The 17,812-nt window shown below is 43.7% G+C and overlaps 1 long non-coding RNA gene across 1 annotated transcript in view; it reads left to right on the top strand.

Moving 5' to 3' along the window:
• LOC118657643 overlaps window positions 1-15,769 on the top strand; it is a 36,943-nt gene extending 21,174 nt beyond the window's left edge. The window contains exon 3 of the long non-coding RNA XR_004968064.1: window positions 14,128-15,769. This is a non-coding gene — a long non-coding RNA (uncharacterized LOC118657643). The remainder of the gene's footprint in view (window positions 1-14,127) is intronic.
• Window positions 15,770-17,812: the final 2,043 nt, after the last annotated feature.

The raw sequence follows: 17,812 nt of genomic DNA, 5'->3' as shown, positions 1-17,812 counted from the left end.
CCCCCTCCCCACCGAGTGCACAAATTTTTGTGCACCGGACCTCTAGTTTTATTATAATTTCTTCATTCAACTGAGTATGTGCCCTAACCAGGAATACAACCTGCAACCTTTTGGTGTTTGGGATGATGTTCCAACCAACTGAGCCACAACAGCCTGGTTGTATTTTTTGTAATGAACTCATGGAGTTTAATACATTTGACTTGTTTGACTCAATTGCAGTTGTCATTCTTATTAATGTTCAAATTATCCCAGCTTTGGTCAGGGAGAGGTTTCTCATTATGGCTCCTTTTGACACAACACCCGAATTCTTTAATTGCTTCCTTGCTTCTTATTATGACAAGAGATCCAGGCTATCTTTTACATTTTCAGCCTCAACCTAGAGTCAGCCATTTCTCCGAGGAAATGGTATTTGGAGGCCAAGATCTGAAGATTAGCAGTGTTTATTACTATTGGGTTTATTATTGTTTCTAGGACTTTTCAGTGGACAGAGCTTGGAGAGCCTTTTTAAAAAATTTTTTATAAATGAAAAGACATTATGAGTTTATAATAATTCAAAATTTATTATAGCATATTAAATTCTTTGATTTTAATATTTTTATTTCTTTTCTCTTATTCTGAAAATCTTGGTTCTTAACAACATTAATACTTATTTGCTTTGAGTGTAATAGTTTCAGAATATAGCAATATTACTAATAATATGATTACTAAAAATAGCTTAGGATGGCCCAGCAGCTCAGTTTGTTAGAGTGCAGTCCTGATACACCAAGGTTGTGGGTTCAATCCCTGGTCAGGGCACATACAAGAAGCAACCCATGAATGCATAAATGAGTGGAACAACAAATAAATGTTTTTCTCTCTCTCTCTAATCAATAAATAGAAATTTTAAGAAATAAAAATAATTTAGGATAGTTTTTGCTGCTCTTTTTCTCCACTGGGCATATACAAAGTACTATGTTTTAATGTCATGTGAAAGAATTCCTTTCAATATAGTGTTATTTTATTTTTTTCCATAGGGAGTGTTTTTATTTTTGTTAGTTAATCATTTAAACATTTGTATGGTTGAAAGTCAAATCTACAAATCAAATTATATTCAGATGTCTGGTTTCTCACCTATCCCCTCTACCCTGTTCCCTCTTTTCCCAGTAGGTAGCATTCTGTTTTAAATATATATAAGCACTATACACACACACACACACACACACACACACACACACACACACACAAACACACAATGTATATGTTAGCATATATGTTTTAAATAAGAACCTACTAAAATAACTTCTCTGGCCTGGCTGGCATGTCTCAGTGATTGTGTGTCAACCGATGAACCAGGAGATCATGGTTTGATTCCTGGTCAGGGCACATGCCCGGGTTGCAGGCTCGATCTCCAGTTGAGGCATGTAGGAGGCAGCCAATCAATGATTCTCTCTCATCCATAAAAGATCAGGGTGTTTAAGATATTTGATGGACCTGGAATGTAATGTATAGCACTACATACGTCTGGTGAGGTAGGTAGGGGCTAGATCATAGGGCCTTAGTAAGCCACTCTTGGACATACTTGGGATGTGGTAGAAAGAAGTTCAAAGCTTGGGCTTTCAAGTCAGATGAAGTGTTCTTGACTTCAGTTCTTATACCTATTAGCTGGTGATTGGTGCAATTTAATGTTTCTAAGCTTTAATTTTTACAGCTGGAAAATGGGAACAGTAATGCCTACTTCTATGCATTGTTCTGAGGATAAAATGAGGTAATGCATGTACAGCTCTTAATATAGTGCTTATTACAAAACAAGCTCCCAATTAATGGTAATATAGGATAATGATGATGATAATTATTGTTAGAAGAGATCACCATAAATAACTGCCTTGTGTGCATCATATTGTAATTATATTGAAAAGTAAGCATTTGGTGATGACTCCATGGGAATTCACTGTCTTAGAGACCAGCTTATCTTGGACAAAGAAAGCATGAACAAGTTGCGTAAGTGACTTTGCATCGCAAAAAAGTGGGAGGACAGAGAAATGGCCATGGTTCAGAACCAGGCAGATTGTTAATAGTTTTTCAGCTCTTGCTTTGATGTGTTTATTGTGGTAGATTCAGAGCTAAAGAGTGAGTAGGTAATTTTCCATTCATATCCAAAGAAGGGCAGGCAAGCTTGAGTTTTGGGTTCTTTCCCCTATTGCACTGCTGTGATGACAACCTTCTTTAAAACAAGGCAGAGAGAGGACACTACTCAAATGATGCATGCTAATCTCACTGACCTCATTGCTTGGGCCTGGAAGCTGGGTTTTATGTGGTTTAGAAACCTAAAAACATGTGACACTGCTCAAATCTGGAGTATTGAGTCACAGTTTCTACTCATTAAAATAACTTTCGAACAGACTTCAATTCATTGCAAGTATTGGCAAGCATCGACTCATATGGCATAAGAATAACCTTCCCCACCCTACTGCCCCAGCTAAAACACCTAATTGCGGGGATGTTGACTTCTCCCTTCCTTCTCTACTCAGTCCCCAGTACCCACAGAACCCTATATCCTGGCACAGTCTCGGGAAATAGAAGAGCACGTGTCAGTCTTGGAAGGGTGCCTTAGAAAGAAGGTGACCCTGATTTATTGTCTTTCCTGATGGTGGTCAGGATGTTTTAGCAGGCACCCTATCTTTTTCTATTAATGGCCATCCAGATTTTGGACTGTTGTCCCCTCTGCTGCTGCTGCTGCTGTAGTCACACACAGAGTCTTGGCAAGAGAAGGTCACACCGCCCTCTCTATGCCCCCATTCAACTGCCACACCTCTTTCTCCTTGTAAACCTCAAAAGGACTCCAAGGAAGGAGCAAGTTGCCACCTGCTGCGCTGCCCTCCACCAGTTGAACTGGTTTTTCCTGCCCCAGCAGCCCAATCTCTCTGCTTCTGAGGCCTGGTGACCCGCAAAGACCTACGTGGTTAGCAGCCGTAGGACAAAAACCTCTGCGTTGGCAGGCAGACAGTAAAATCGGTCTTTTCAAGTGATTCCGAGCACCTGAAGAGTGGCTTTGTTGTAAAACCTGTGATTTTCCTTTCCGCTCTCCAATGGGTTGGATTTTTGAACTATACTTAGTATTCGGAACTCAAAGTACTCTGCGTGCTCATTGCCTGAGAACAGATTACAAAGCGAACCCTTTCTCTCAGTAAGGGGCACCGGGTTTTTGAAGAGCCCTGCGGCTGTCCTCCAGATGATAATCATATTTGAGACACTTCAACTGTCCACCATCACACCAGGCTCTCAGCACATTTCTGATCGAGGAAGAGGGGAAAACTGTTCTGCTGTTCTTAACAAGAAATGGGCAAAAATCACTCATTTAATTCAAGTCTTACCTCGTTAGAAACTGATTACCATAGAAAGCGAGGCAGAAAACTAACGTCCACTGTAACACCTACTGTGTGCTAGGGACTCAGTACACATACTCTTGTTTAATCGCCCAGCAGGCTAGTGGGGCAGGCTGTCAGTCATTAACAAGGCAGCAGGTCCAGGAGAGCCACCCCAGAAGCTGCAAGGCCTACGGAGTTGCCTAGGGTCACTTATGCCAAATTCTGTTGGTTCAAGCAGAATTTGATGAGGCCAAACCAGAACTCGAGGTGAGGAAACAGATTATACCTCTTTTTGGGAGTTGCTGCAAAAGCCTGTGCAATGCTAGGAATAGGTGGAATTAAGGAGAACATATTTGTAGATTGACTACCTCCCTGGACACCCCCCCCCCCCCCCCCCCCCGCAAAAAGGAGTAATGACAGATGACTCGTACCTAGTTCCAAAGGTGTAATATTAAATGAAGCAACAGTCACAAAATGTGTTGAGCTCCTTGGTAGAAAGGGTCAGTGTACAAAATCTAGGGGCAAGCGTCTACTATAAATAAACAGAAGTCATTTCTGTTCATCACCATGAACTGCAAAATAAATGAGGTAGATGTTATCAGATTTGGAGGGAGTGTTTGCATTGATTAGACAAAATATAGGCAATATTTATTTGGCATACATGGGATTCGCTTGTGAGGAGCTCTGGAGAAGTCATTCGCTAGAGCAGAGGCCTGCAGACTGCTGGCTGGGAGAGACCTGCCAAAGGATTAAGGTGCTGTGGGCAGAAAAAAAAAACGGTTTCAAATATGAGTCCTACCTTGAAAGTCAAAAGGGTGGATGCTGCTAATGGCAGGTGTTGATTTGCAACTGAGCTGCTTCTCACATAAGTAATTCTGAAAAGCATGCTCCTGGATAAGCAATAGCCGCGATTTCTTTATCTAACAATGGTTAATGATTCTCCAAGCCACACCAGGCAGACATGCTAGTTATTAGGGTCTATAGTTATTTCTCTGTCTCTAAAGGCTTTCTATCGCTGAAGGTTAGCTGTGATAAGCAGGGCTTCAGATCACAATGAGATTTTTTTCTTGGAATGGCCTTGGTGTTCCTGTTTCCTGGTGATGGACTCAGAAAGTAGCTGAGGAAACACTGGAACTTAGTAGGGGAGGGGTGAGAAGTCCTGACCTTAAAATACTGTACTCCGGAGGTAGAGGAGTGGTGATAACATCAGATTGGGGTGTCAAAGACCCGGCCTCAGTCTTAGCTCTGCTAACCAACAGCGATGCAACCTTAGACGCTTCCCTGTTTTTCACCGCAATAGGTAGTACCTGCAGTTATCTCTTGCTCAGTCTCTCTCTCCTGCCCTGATCCAAGCCTTTATCAAATCTTTTGGGTTAAAGCAACATCTTTCTAGAGTTCATATCTGACTGTGTCACTCTTTTTTGGCTCTCCATTGACTCTCCAAACACTGGTTTGGAAAACTCGGCTTTGTTTTCCAACCTGGACCTTTCCATCTTTGCAGGTTTACTTCCTGCCACTGTTCTCCTTTGGTGGCAGGTTAATTTTTAAAAAAAAGTCTAAATTCTTCTTTCCTGTATCCACATGCTTCGCAGAAGGACTGTGTAGCTTCTCCCATCAAGAGGAGGAGTCTGTTTCCTCACTTCTTGACTCTGGGCTGTCCTTGTGACTTGCTCTGGCTGACGGGATGCGCTGAAAGTGGCGCTGTGTCAGTTCTGAGGCCCAGAGTGCTCCTGCTCTCTCTGTTGGAACGCTGCCACTGCCATGTGGACAAGGCCAGGCCCGCCTGCTGGAGGATGAGAGGCTATTTGGAGGAAAGCCCAGCTGTCACAGCCAGGGCATCCTGAACCAGTCTACAGCTAGCGAACCCCAGACATGCAAGCGAGAGCTACCTGCCCAGCTCTCAGCTAACTGTCGAAACGTGAGTGAGCCTAGCAGAGACTAGAACTGCTCGGCTGACCCACAGACTCATGAGCAATGATCATGCTGTTATTGTTTTAAGCCACTGAGTTTTGGAGTGTTTTGTTACACAGCAATAGCTAATTGATACACTCTTAGTTCTGTCTTTCTGCACTGTGGGCTCCAGACAGACTAAATTTCTTTCTTTCTTTTTTTTTTCAGACTAAATTTCTTACTGTTTTCTGTATGTCATCCTCATTTTTACCTTTTGGTCTTTGCATAGGCTGGTTCCTCTGCCTGAAATGTTCTTATCATCTAGCTTCCCTCTCTGCTTTGCTAAAGTCTATTCATTTTTCATGACTAGCATAGATGGTTCTTCATCCAACAAGATTTGCCTAACTCTTATCAAGAATAGGTTAGCTGTCCATGCCATGTTCTTCCATAGCATCCTGCCCCTACCTCTTTCTTAGCACTTGTCACACTGTATCATAACCGCCCCCCTTCTCATCTGACTTCCCACTCTCCATTAAGTTCCTGAAGGCAGAATCTTATTGGAAGTAGACTTGTCTGAGCGTAACATAATGTCTAGAATACAGTAGGGATAAAAATATAACTTTGTCAATGAAGGCATGAAGTTATTCTACTTCCCTAACTTTCAGTTTCCTTGTCTCTAAGATGTAAGGAGGGGGGGGAAAATCAGGGATGAAAGTAGGTTTGGTTTTGTATGTTGGCTCTGATCCATTGGTCCTAATTGTCTGTAGTTCTGTACTGGGAAGGATTGTGAGGCTGTGATTGGATTTATTAGGAAGAATGTCATGATTAATTAGCTATGCCTGCTATGGTCAGGAAATAACAAGTGACAGCAAACCTGCTACGGAAGTGCTATCCAGGGAAAGATGATGTGTCTGATTCATGTGAATTGGAGCTCAACCCCACAGCCATACCTGCGTTATATACAGGGTGGGCAAAAGTACGCTTAGAGTTGAGAGTATGTGGAACACAGGTTTACTCCTGTAATATTATTTATTATTGTATTATCTTCCATTTGAATGAAGGGAAAAACCAAATGTGTAACTGACTACATGCTAAAATTAATGTCACTTGCTATGGTAGGAACTAGATGCTTGCCAATCCATTTTCTCTTCAGCACCCACTGGACTATGTTTCTCTGGCTCCTGGCATTGTCTGGGTCACGTGACTAATTCAAGTCAATGGAATGTGACTTGACATAATATGAGTCATTTCTGGGCTGAGCTGATTAAGCCCAGGAAAGCCTTTTTTGTGCTCCCCCCTTCTCCCATGTTGACCAAAGAGAGAATCCACTGGAAGGACATTGATGCCTGAGTGACTATGTTCCACATTGGACTGTGATGGGAATCCTTTCCAATGCACCAATCTAATCAACTGTGTGAACTGAAGACTTACTGGGCACCTAGTAAGGAAATGGTGTTCCTTCACCTCTCGTGTAATAAAGGAACCTGCCTGTAGTCGCCCAAGTGGGGACGATGTTGCCTAACCGGAAATGTCACTCTGGACGTCTGAGGCCATGAGGATAAAAGGAAGGCGCTGCGGGAGGTTCTCGGACAAGCCTGGCTTCCTGGCACTCCTACGACCACCTTTGAAGGCAGCTGTGTGACCTGCCAATGCCCAGGGCTGGTCCATGGTGTACACTGTGAGGGCCGAGGAGACTGGAACGGCAGAGATAGCAGGTGTTTTGATGTAATGGGCAGCGGGATTTTAATGTGTGCCAGGGTACATGTGGGAGTGCTGAGTAAAGGCCAGTGGGGTAGTGCAGGATTCTGGCAAATACAGGGTAGGATCAGGGAGGTTTTAGAATGCAGCAGAGGGCAAACCAGAGAAAGAGGCAACCCAGAGTTTGTATTTTTTTCATGATGTTTCTTTTTTTTCCTGTCTGTACTTTTTTGGGTGGTACAGAGTGGGCCTGAAGGTTTGACTCTGCCCATGACCTTGATTGACAGGGGAAGCCCATACTATCCCCACCACCATCATACAAGGTCATACTAATGGAGCCCTTACCTTGTGCCAACGGTTTGTGGTCTCAGTATCCTTATCTCATGTTTACAGATGAGGAAACTGCAGTTAAAAAATAACTTGTGTAAGGTTACAAATCTAGTAAAGTGGCACAGACTTGCACCCTGTTCTTCACCTCCACACTTATTGTTACCAGCACCCCAGAGAGGTAAAGGGGGGAAGGGGCAGAAACCTTTGCAGGGCCCGGGCCTCCTGTGATGAGCCCTGCCCTTTCCATGAACCATCAGTGGAAAGCCACAGGGTGAGGAAGCCAGAGCTGAGCTGTTCAGCTGGGAGTCTGTCCTGCCAACAAGGATTCCTCCACCAGCATCTTTGGCCACATGCTCCCTGAGCGAGTCTCTGGGACCAGCGTCCTTTGGCTGATTTGAGAAAGCAGGCTGCCAGCTTGCGTAACACAAAGCCCGCATTCAGTGCCAGAGGAAGGGAAACGTCGAGGGGAAAGCCCAGGAGGGGCTGGGGTTGTCGGATACCTCGTCAGCCAGGCAGGGGCTCCCAGGGGAAGACTCCCCAACCATTACACAGCCCTGAAGGAAGTCTATGGGCTGCCCTCAGAGTCTGGGCAGCGACAAAAGACATGCAGACTAACTGTACATCTGTGAGCAGAAAATCCGTTGTGACAACAGGGTGCATTAGAATCACCAAGTGGAGGCGACCACCCGGTTGGATAGTGACCTCCACAGCACGTCCAGAGGGGGCAGCCTTGGCTCCAGCCCTGGCCTGCAGGCGAGGGAAGAGGTTCCGTAATCAGATCTTTCAAAATCAATTCAGCTCATGCTCCAAAGTCCTTGCTGTAATTGACAGCAACTTCCTCCCTGGTTTCCTTAACTATCAGATAAAAGTGTTGAACTCTTTTAAAACCTTTTTGAGGCCAGGACTCACCTCCAAGGGGAATTTTAAGAGGCACCTGCATAGAGATTTGACTTAGTTCCAGATCTTTCCTTCCTGCTAGGATGAATAATTAGCAGAGCAATCCCAACCTTCGTACTGGACTTTATGTATAGTGATCCAACGTGGGAAATATTAAAGAAGCCCGTGCCTCCAGTTGGTGGAGTGAAAAGGTTTCTACCCACCTTCTGTGTTCTATGAAATGGGGAGAACAGTAATGAACTCTGCCGGGTGGGTGCAGGCCAATTAGCCCAAGTTTATGAAGCTCGGAGTCTTATTACAGCTTTACTGCTGTGGAGAGCGGGCAGGACCTTCCAGTGACTTTGCGTGGGGAGCTAATTGCCCTGGAAGTGTGGGGAATTTGATTTTCCATCAAATCCTCCAGCCCTTCAGATCTCTTGACAGTCTCTGGCTATTTGCATCTCAAGGTTAAAGGAGGTTGTTGCTTTCTGGGTGCTAATCAGTTGCAAAAACTTTTGATCTCCTCTTGAAAACTAAAACCGGCTGCACTCACCCTCTCTGAGCCTGGTGAGCTCCGAGCTGGAGTGATGCAGACAGGCTGGCTTTATTGGAATGAGCAATGTGTTTGGCAGTTGTGAGTTTTAATTCTATTTTCCTTGGGGGCTCTGTGAGATTGCAGAAAAATCACTTAAAACTTCTGAGTATTTTTTTTCCTCCAAATGTGATTTGAATTTTGTCATATCTCCCCAGGGAGAAATTACCATTAAAAAACGTAGATTTAAAGGAAAGAAACGTTGCAAACCAATTTTCTGGGGGGAAATCTACAGGCTTACACATAGACATGTGCACTATTTTGGTTCTGTGCGATTTTAGCCATACTAGGTACTTTTTAGAGATAAAAGTTAATCTTCTACAGCAGGGCTTCTCAGCAGTGGAGTGGTTAACATTAGGGCCAGGTCATTCTTTGCTGTGGGAGGACAGTCCTGAGTTCTGTAGAATTAGTAGCATCACTGGCCTCTACCTACTGGATGCCAGCAGCACCCTGTTAAATTAATTCAAGACGGAGGCCAGTAGACTAAGATGGTTTCAATGCCTTAGCAACCGACATAAGTAAACCAAAACCTAAGCCTGTAGATGCCTCAAGGTTAAGAAATCAAAACCAAAGGACAACCAAGTACAAACAACCAATCAGGCTTTTCCAAATAAGGCAACCGCTTGTGCTCTAGACAATCAAATGATTTCCTTGCATTGCTTCTGCATCTTTTCTATTAAGGTCTTGCCCCTAGCTCTGGTGGGAGGAGTGCCCCTAAACACTTCCTATTTGGCGCTACCCAATTTGAATCGGTTTTTGTTCAGATAACCTCTTAAATTTTTTTTAACATGCCTCAGTTTACCTTTACATAACCCCCAAGTGGTGACAATCAAAGATGCCTCCAGCCCTGGCTGGTGTGGCTCAGTTTGTTGAATGTCGTCCTATGCACCGAAAGGTTGCAAGTTTGATTCCCAGTCAGGGCGCATACCTGGGTTATGGGCCCAATTCCTGTTGGGGTATGTACAGAAAGCAGCTGATCGATGTTTCTCTCTCACATTAATGTTTTTCTCTCTCTCTCCCTCTCCTCTCCTCTCTAAAAATCAATCGAGACTTTTTTTTTAAATGCCTCCACACATTGCCACATGTCCCCTGGGATAGGACTGCCACATGTAGCAGATAAAAATACTAGATGCCTACTTAAGTTAGAATTTCAGAGAAACGATGAATAAATTTTAGAATGTGTAAATTTAACTGGGTGTACTATATTTAATGTGGCAACCTAGTTGGGGGGACAGGATCCCACTCTAGTTAACAACCATTCTTTTAGATAGAGATTTGCTTTTATCAGTGAATTCACATTATCGACCATATCTTCCACCTTCTCTTACTCCTGCCCCTCTTTTCTTCCCTTCCCCTAAATCCAGCCTTCATGTTAGAGGATGAGATAAACCACAGTGTGGGCATCACCGCAGGTTGTTGCCAGTCTTAGCCATGAGAGCTAATGGAAACAAATTGCTACTATGACAAAAGGAGAGTCAGTCAAAAAAACAAAAACACTAGGCAATTCAAAATCACGCCTCTCCGAGCAGAATCCTCCCACGGATGGCACAGTACCCATCAGATAGCCTTTAAAGAAAAGAAACTCTGCTTCCCACATCTCCACAGACCCTCTGAAAGTCAATCCCAGAAGTTACGGTGAGTTTTTCTTTTTGCTATTTAATCAACGGATATTTTTTTTTTTTTTTTTGACTAATGACAGTGTCAGCCAGGCGCTGCATGGCACACAAATAAGGAAAAGGCACAATTTGTGCTTGGTGGAGAACAAGCAGGTTGTCCTTCCATAGAGAGATACTTGCTGATAACAGATGGCATATGGCCAGGCCCAGTCAAGATGCAGAATATAATGAGCAAGAGGAGAAGCAGGTAACTGTGGGCAGGTAGGAGACATAGAAGCCTTTGTAGAGTAGGTACAATGGAGGATGGGTAGAGCCCCAGGTGGGGATAAACAAAGCTACTTGGAGACATGATTGCATCCTGAGGATCAGAGATTTGGTGCTCCAAGCAGACAGTAATCTGGTGATCCTTTACATTGATGATCCTTTTCTAAAATATGTTTTTACTGACTTCAGAGAGGAAGGGAGAGGAAGAGTTAGAAACATCAATGATGAGAGAGAATCATTAATCGGCTGCCTCCTGCATGCCCCCCTACTGGGCATGGAGCCAGCAACCTGGGTATGTGCCCTGACCGGGAATCAACCATGACCTCCTGGTTCATAGGTCAGCGTGCAACCACTTGTGCAGTGTTAGTTTGGAGGAGCATGCGCGGGGGCAGGACAGAGAAGGAGGCTAGCTTTTGTTAGCCTTTAGTCTTTCCTTTATTGTCCCCAAGGATTGGTTGTTGCTCAACCCTGCAAAACAAACAAAGCTTAATCAGACCACCAGCGGAGAGCCCCTCTGTTGGTACTGAGCCTGCTCCTTGCGGGCACCCTTGTTCCCCACTCCCGCCACACACAATGCATTTGATATTTCATCCCATTCCATAGAAGCTCTTGGTGAGATAAGTTCTCCACTTTCCTACTTCTGTCATAGTGTTTCAGTGCGCCTTATACATAGATGTTGGTTGCCCAGCTAGTCAGCTTCTGAACCCAGCTCTAAGCCTTAAAGATATTATAGACACAGATGCTGGGTTCACACCTTACACTTATATTTCCCTCTATGGAAGGATCTTCACCAAATGCTCCAGGAGCGGCTTTCCCGGTGGCGGGGGGAAAGGCAGGACACAGTGGTGCCGTGGAAGGAGCATTGGATTGGGACGCAGGAGGCTAGTTCTGAGCTCTGATTTTGCAACTAACTTGCTGCATGTTCTTGTGTAAGTCGCACTCCCGCCCTGAGCCCTCATACCTTTCTTTAAAAATGGAAGTTTGGACTAGAAGCACGCTGGCAACAGGTTTTATCTTATATACAAATTCTGATGGATTGGTAGCATTTCACTGGAATGTGGCATAGAGAAAGCTTTTTAGACCACATCGGGGCTCTGGAGGAAAGTGATCAATTAGTAATGTCTGCCATGGGTGAAAAGGGGACAGTGGTGGCGATAATAGCGTATGTGCCCCGTTTTTTGTACCCCTTGGTTGAATAGGTGCTAAGAAATTCAGAGTTCTGAGACAATGTGAATATTGGCTAAACATTCAAAGAGAATTTGCGTATTCAGAATTAGGCTTCTGTGTATTTTCCAGTGCAATGATAGTTGGTTTTTTTAAAGCAGAATAGCTATCATTCTTTGTTTCATTTAGGACAGCTTTGCTTCTGACCTGCCATCAATAGGATCTACACATCCGTGGTTTTTCTAGATGTGGGGAATTCTTACACTGATAGTCACACTGTTGCTAGGTCCACCAGCAGACGTTGAGATTTTTGTGTTTGTTAATGCTCACTTGAGGATATTTTTCCATTGATTTTTAGAGAGATTGGAGGGGGGTGGGGGGAGAGACAGAGTGAGAGAAACATCGATGTGAGAGAGACACATCAATGGGTTGCCTCCCGCATGTGCCCCGACCAGGGTCAGGGATGGAGCCTGCAACTGAGGTATGTGCCCTTGACTGGAATCAAACCTGGGACCCTTCAGTCCATGGGCCAGTGCTCTAACCACTGAGCAACCGAATAGGGCTAAAATATTTTCTTATAAAATAAGTTGATATGACCCTAACCAAAACAAAATAGAGCAAAAGCCAAACACTGCAAACCTAATTAAAAGGTAAACTATAGGCTGAGTGAAAATATTTGGAAATATTTACAAAGATTCTGTAAACAGGCAACTCAAAGAAGAACTATAACCCCCTTACAGGTATAAAAGATGGGAAAGATCCAATCATTTAAATAGCAAAGATAGGCAAAATAAAGCAGGATACAATTTTCCTTTATCATATTGGTATAAGATATTCAGTGTTAATAAGGAAACCCGACAGAAAAGGGTGTCAATTGGCACAACCATTGGAGGATAATTTGTATCCTCTATAAACACTTGAAATGTGCATATCCTTTGACCTCGCAATTTCACTTCTAAGAATTTATCTAAAAAAATTACTGGTGCATTTACTGAGCCACTCTGGCCAGGCAATGTTTGCCTTTCAAATGTCTCTATTATTTAACTTTGTTCTAATGAGCAAATATAAAGTTATATTTGAGAAAAAAATACTTCAAAAGTAATACATATCACAATTCTGGAAATACAAATAGGGCAAAGGAAAATGTATATTATCTGTACTCTTTTAGTAAAATATAGTGAAAAAAATAAAAAATGTTTTCAATTACAGTTGACATTCAATACTATATTAGTTTGCCACTTAGTGATTAGACATTTATGTAACTTAGGAAGTGATTCCCCTCCATAAAGTCCAGTACCCAGCTGGCACTGTACGTAGTTATTACCACATTATTGACTATATTCCCTATGCTGTACTTCACATTCGAGTGACTATTTTTATAACTGGCAATTTGTACTTTTTTATCCCCTCATTCTTTTCACCCAGCCTCACAATTTCCTTCCCTTCTGGCAGCCATCAGTTTGTTCTCTGTATCTATGAGTTTGTTTCTGCTTTGTTTGTTTGTTTTTTTAGATTCCACATATAAGTTAAGTCAGATGGTATTTCTCTTTCTCTGTTTTACTTCTTTCACTTAGCAAAATACCCACCAGGTCCACCCGTGTTGTTGCAAATGGTAAGATTTCATTCCTTTTTGTGGCCGAAGAATATTGCATTGTACATGTGTACCGTTACCCATTTTTCTGTCAGTGGACATTTAGGTTGCTTCTCTAAGTGTAAATAATGCTGCAATGAGTGGAATCTGAAAGAGATTTTCTAGGAGAAACGCAGGGACAACAGTCTCAAATGTTGCAGCACAGCTGGAATGAATGAGAAAAGGTTTTGTTGAGAAAAGGGTTTTGGACTGGAGATTTGGAAATCACCGGTGACTTCATAGTATTCAGATTACAAACTCTTATCACCTCACACTGAGATTATAGGAACCTATAAAATACAGATGATAAACATTAATTCCTTGGATTCATGTGAGGATTCAATGATATAACCTGTAAACAGTGGGTAAGTCCTTAACCCAGCCCCTCATCCATTCATTAAATTAATATTTAGCTACTGTTTATTACGGGCCAGGTGTGGTTGTAAGATCTGTGCACAGCACGGTGAATAAGACAGATAGGGTGAGTGCTTTCACAGACCTTATAGTCAACCTGGGGTAGGGACAGGTAATAACAAACAAAAACATCTGAGAGTGACGGATGCTGTACAGAAATTACAGGATGATGCCCTGAGAGAGAGTAATGGGATGGCTACGTTAGGTGGGCTGGTCAGGGCCTCCCTGAGCAAGTGATACAAGCTATGAGTTGAATGACAAGAAAAGCCAATATTATTATTACTTCCTTTTCTCTCTTTTTCTTTTCAGTTCTCCCTCTTCCCACTTCAACTGTTCACCTGCCTTACATACCACCCCATCTCATCCTGCTTGAAACCGGTCCGTGCTTCCCTGAGTGACTTTGCGAGTTGTTATCTGGACTCAGAAAGCAGAGGAAAGGGCTGCTCCTGTTACAAGCTGGCGGCTCCACGTGGTGCTGCGGAAAAGGCATCCTTGCCGGAGGCAAAGGCATTTACACCTTCCAGGGAGACACATGATTAGAGACGGCAGGGGAGGTGCAGACACAGACAGGGAGGAGGGGGTGGATAGGCAGCTAACTGAAACTTAATCTATTAGAAGAGGAAAGGCCTTTGAAAAGTGAATTAACGATATTTATGGCTGCATCAGGTAAGTAGCTGGCGAGAGCTCTCGGATAATGAGGCCAAGGTTGAATTCCCATATGGACCAGAGAGAAGCGATGGCGGAGGTCCTGTGGGGAAGTGATGCTGTTCCTGCCCGGGCTCTGAGACTTAGGCAAACACACACCTCTCTGAGCCTCAGTTCCCCAGTCTAAAACGGGTATTCACAGTCCACCTGCCTGTCCCATATGTCATAAGGAATAAACAAAAATGGAGAGTAAAGTGCTTTTAAAAATCATACGTTTTAAAAATGGTCTATTATTGTTACTGCTTACATTATTATTTTCATGGCCTAGGCACCCCCTCCCCCACTCCTTTAAAATTTTTTAAATTTAAGTTTTCAATTACAGTTTACATTCAATATTATTTTGTGTTAGTTTCAGGTGTACAGCATAGTGGGTTAGACAATCATAAACTTTACAGACTGTACCCCCTGATACATCCAATACCCACCCTGCACCATACGCAGTTATTACAAATTATTGGCTGTATTTCTTGTTCTGCCCTTTCCATCTCTGTGACTGTGGTGTAACTACCCATCTATACTTCTTAATCCTTCCCTTTCCCCACTTCTTTGCTGTGTATCAGCTGGCTGTAGCTCACAGTGGAGATTCAGTCACACGCTTATAAACGAATCAATACTCCTTCAATAGGCCCGTTATGTTGGCCCTGAGTCAAGAAGATTATTTTCATAGAATGAATACAAAATATGTCCTCAAGTGTTGGTGCTTGGCCTGTCCTACCCACTTCCGGTTAAATCTTTTTCTTACTTATTTTAACATTTGTTCCACTTGGTTGCAGGGCTTCTAACCACTAACCAGTGTGGATTTCCTGTCTCCTCCATCTCTGTGTTTTGTCCTTTTGTCTGATCTCCAGAGAACTAGAAATTAGTTCATTTGGCATCCACTCCCCACTGATGACAACTATAGAGCACATGTGCCTCCCTCCAATGCCCTGCTCATTGTGGACGCTGCTCACTGATGGCACTTTCTCCCACCCACTGCTTAACACCTCTGCCCAACCTGGGGAACCGCTGGTCACATGTGGCCACCGATCATCTGAAATGTGGCTAGCAGGAACCTCACAAAAGAAAAAAATGTAAAAGCTCTCTCTCTCTTTTTGGTATTGTGGACGAAAGAGGCCACATGCTGGCCTGACAAGCTCAGGAGAGGCCTGCATGGCATTCTTGCAAACTCAGAGACCTAAAGTAACCACAAAGGATGGTCTGAAATGAAACTTTAACTAAAAGCAGTTATAGTGGGCAGTTACGTCCTAGGCCAGTATCTTCACTGACAAGGTCAACCTTTACCTTACCTGAGCCTATCTGTCTTTTTGCATCTATGATAACATACCCTTGAAATGTCTGGGTAACTTCTGACTTCCCTGTATCTGGAGCCCCTGGGGCACAACCAAATGTGCTGGGCCCCAGGACAGATACCACAAATTCCTTCATCATCATGTTAATTGTTCCTGCACCCACCTAAGTATGTGTCTGTCATTTTACTTTTTATCCAATCCCAGGGGTTTCCCTGCTTTGCTTATCCCTCCTCCTTAATCTGTCACCAATGAATCTCATGTAACCCACCTATGTTCCTCCTTTGATTGCAATGTATAAATACGGATGTAACCCCGCCATTCTCCGGAGCACTATCTCAATTCGTTGAGGTTCTGCCTCCCGGCATATGTTGACAGTCTGGCTCAAATAAACTCACAAAAATTCTTTACAGGTTTCAATGGTTTTTTTTACGTTAACATTAATGATTACAAGTTGAAATGATTATACTTTGCATATATTGGGTTAAATTAAATATGCTATTAAAATTCAATTTTACCTGCTTCTTTTAGCTTTTTTTAAAAAATATATATTTTACTGATTTTTTACAGAGAGGAAGGGAGAGGGATAGAGAGTTAGAAACATCTATCAGCTGCCTCCTACACATCCCCCACTGGGGATGTGCCTGCAACCAAGGTACATGCCCTTGACCGGAATCAAACCTGGGACCTTTCAGTCCGCAGGCCGATGCTCTATCCACTGAGCCAAACCGGTTAGGGCTCTTGTAGCTTTTTTTAAGTGGCTGCTAAAAAATGTAAAAATCTCTATGGGCCTCACATTTGTGGCTCATGTTCTATTTTCACTCTACAGCGTTGCCTTCAAATCGTCCTTAGGACAGTTCTCTAGGCAGTCAACGATCAAACCAGAAATAAAAGCAGTAGAGGTCGACGCATTGTGGGTTTTCAATCTTACAAGGAAAAAGAAGGACCTTCCATTTCATGTAGTTCAATGGCTCCCAAACATGTCTGTGCATTCGGAAGCCCTGGGACCTTAAATTGTAAAACTATAGATTTCCAGGTCCCACCCCTGGAGATACTGATTCAATAGGTTTGGGATGCACCCCCCTCCCCTCCCCGGCCCCCACCCGATTGTGTATTTTACAAGCAACCGGAGGGATTCTGATGGTCTGCAGGTTTGAGAACCCTGAGCTACTAATAAGACTTTTGCACATTTCGACGACAGGACTTCCCTGGGGTGACAAGTTGTTACTGGCAGAGCTAGGACCAGAGCACATGTTCCTCACGGATTCTATTTTGTTCTGTCCTCAAAGCACTTTATATCGCTGCGACCTAATTGCGGAACTCCAGATGGAATGAGGAACTCCAGCTGCATCTCCGCAGGCGGGCACCCTTCTCTTCCTTATATGGAGAAAGCCTGGTTTGGCCCAGCAGCCCCCTCTGCTGTCAGAAATCCCTAGCGCAGCCCGGCCCCGCTGGCTTTGAGGAAGGGAACTCTGCAGGCTGTAGTAGCACACAAAGGGAAGACAGTACTGAGGGGAACCTATTTGCCTTCTGGCAGCGGTCAGAGGGAGGTGTTGCAGTCTGAGACCCTTCGAGCCAGAAGGGCTGCCGAGGTCCTTCACCTGACTGCCCCTGGTTGGAGGAGGGAATTTGGGCAAATCATTTTACTTCTCTGGGCCTCAGCTTCCTCATCTGAACAAGGGGAATAATGACATGCTCTCTGCCCCTCCCTCATTGGAGACTATTCTGATAGTCTAATAGAATAATGGTAACGTTGTGGCCGATGTCTTGGTCCAAAGACACACCAGCTCGCTAGAGAACCAGACTTTGAACTCTGGTCTCCCAGTTGAGGTACATCATATAATCTCAGCTAATAAAGGAGAGATGTGTTCAGCTGCTTCCAGAGGGACAGGGACAGGAAAAACTTACAAGGGAGGTTGAGGCTGGCTTCATGCTTAGGCGTACTGATGCCAGGTAACTACCCTCTTATTGATAACGTTCATTCATGACTCATTACTCAGCTT

The sequence above is a fragment of the Myotis myotis genome, unplaced genomic scaffold (assembly GCF_014108235.1).
Source record: "Myotis myotis isolate mMyoMyo1 unplaced genomic scaffold, mMyoMyo1.p scaffold_m19_p_6, whole genome shotgun sequence".
NCBI classification, from domain to species: Eukaryota; Metazoa; Chordata; class Mammalia; order Chiroptera; family Vespertilionidae; genus Myotis; species Myotis myotis.
This window is presented reverse-complemented; position numbering and strand designations above follow the sequence as displayed.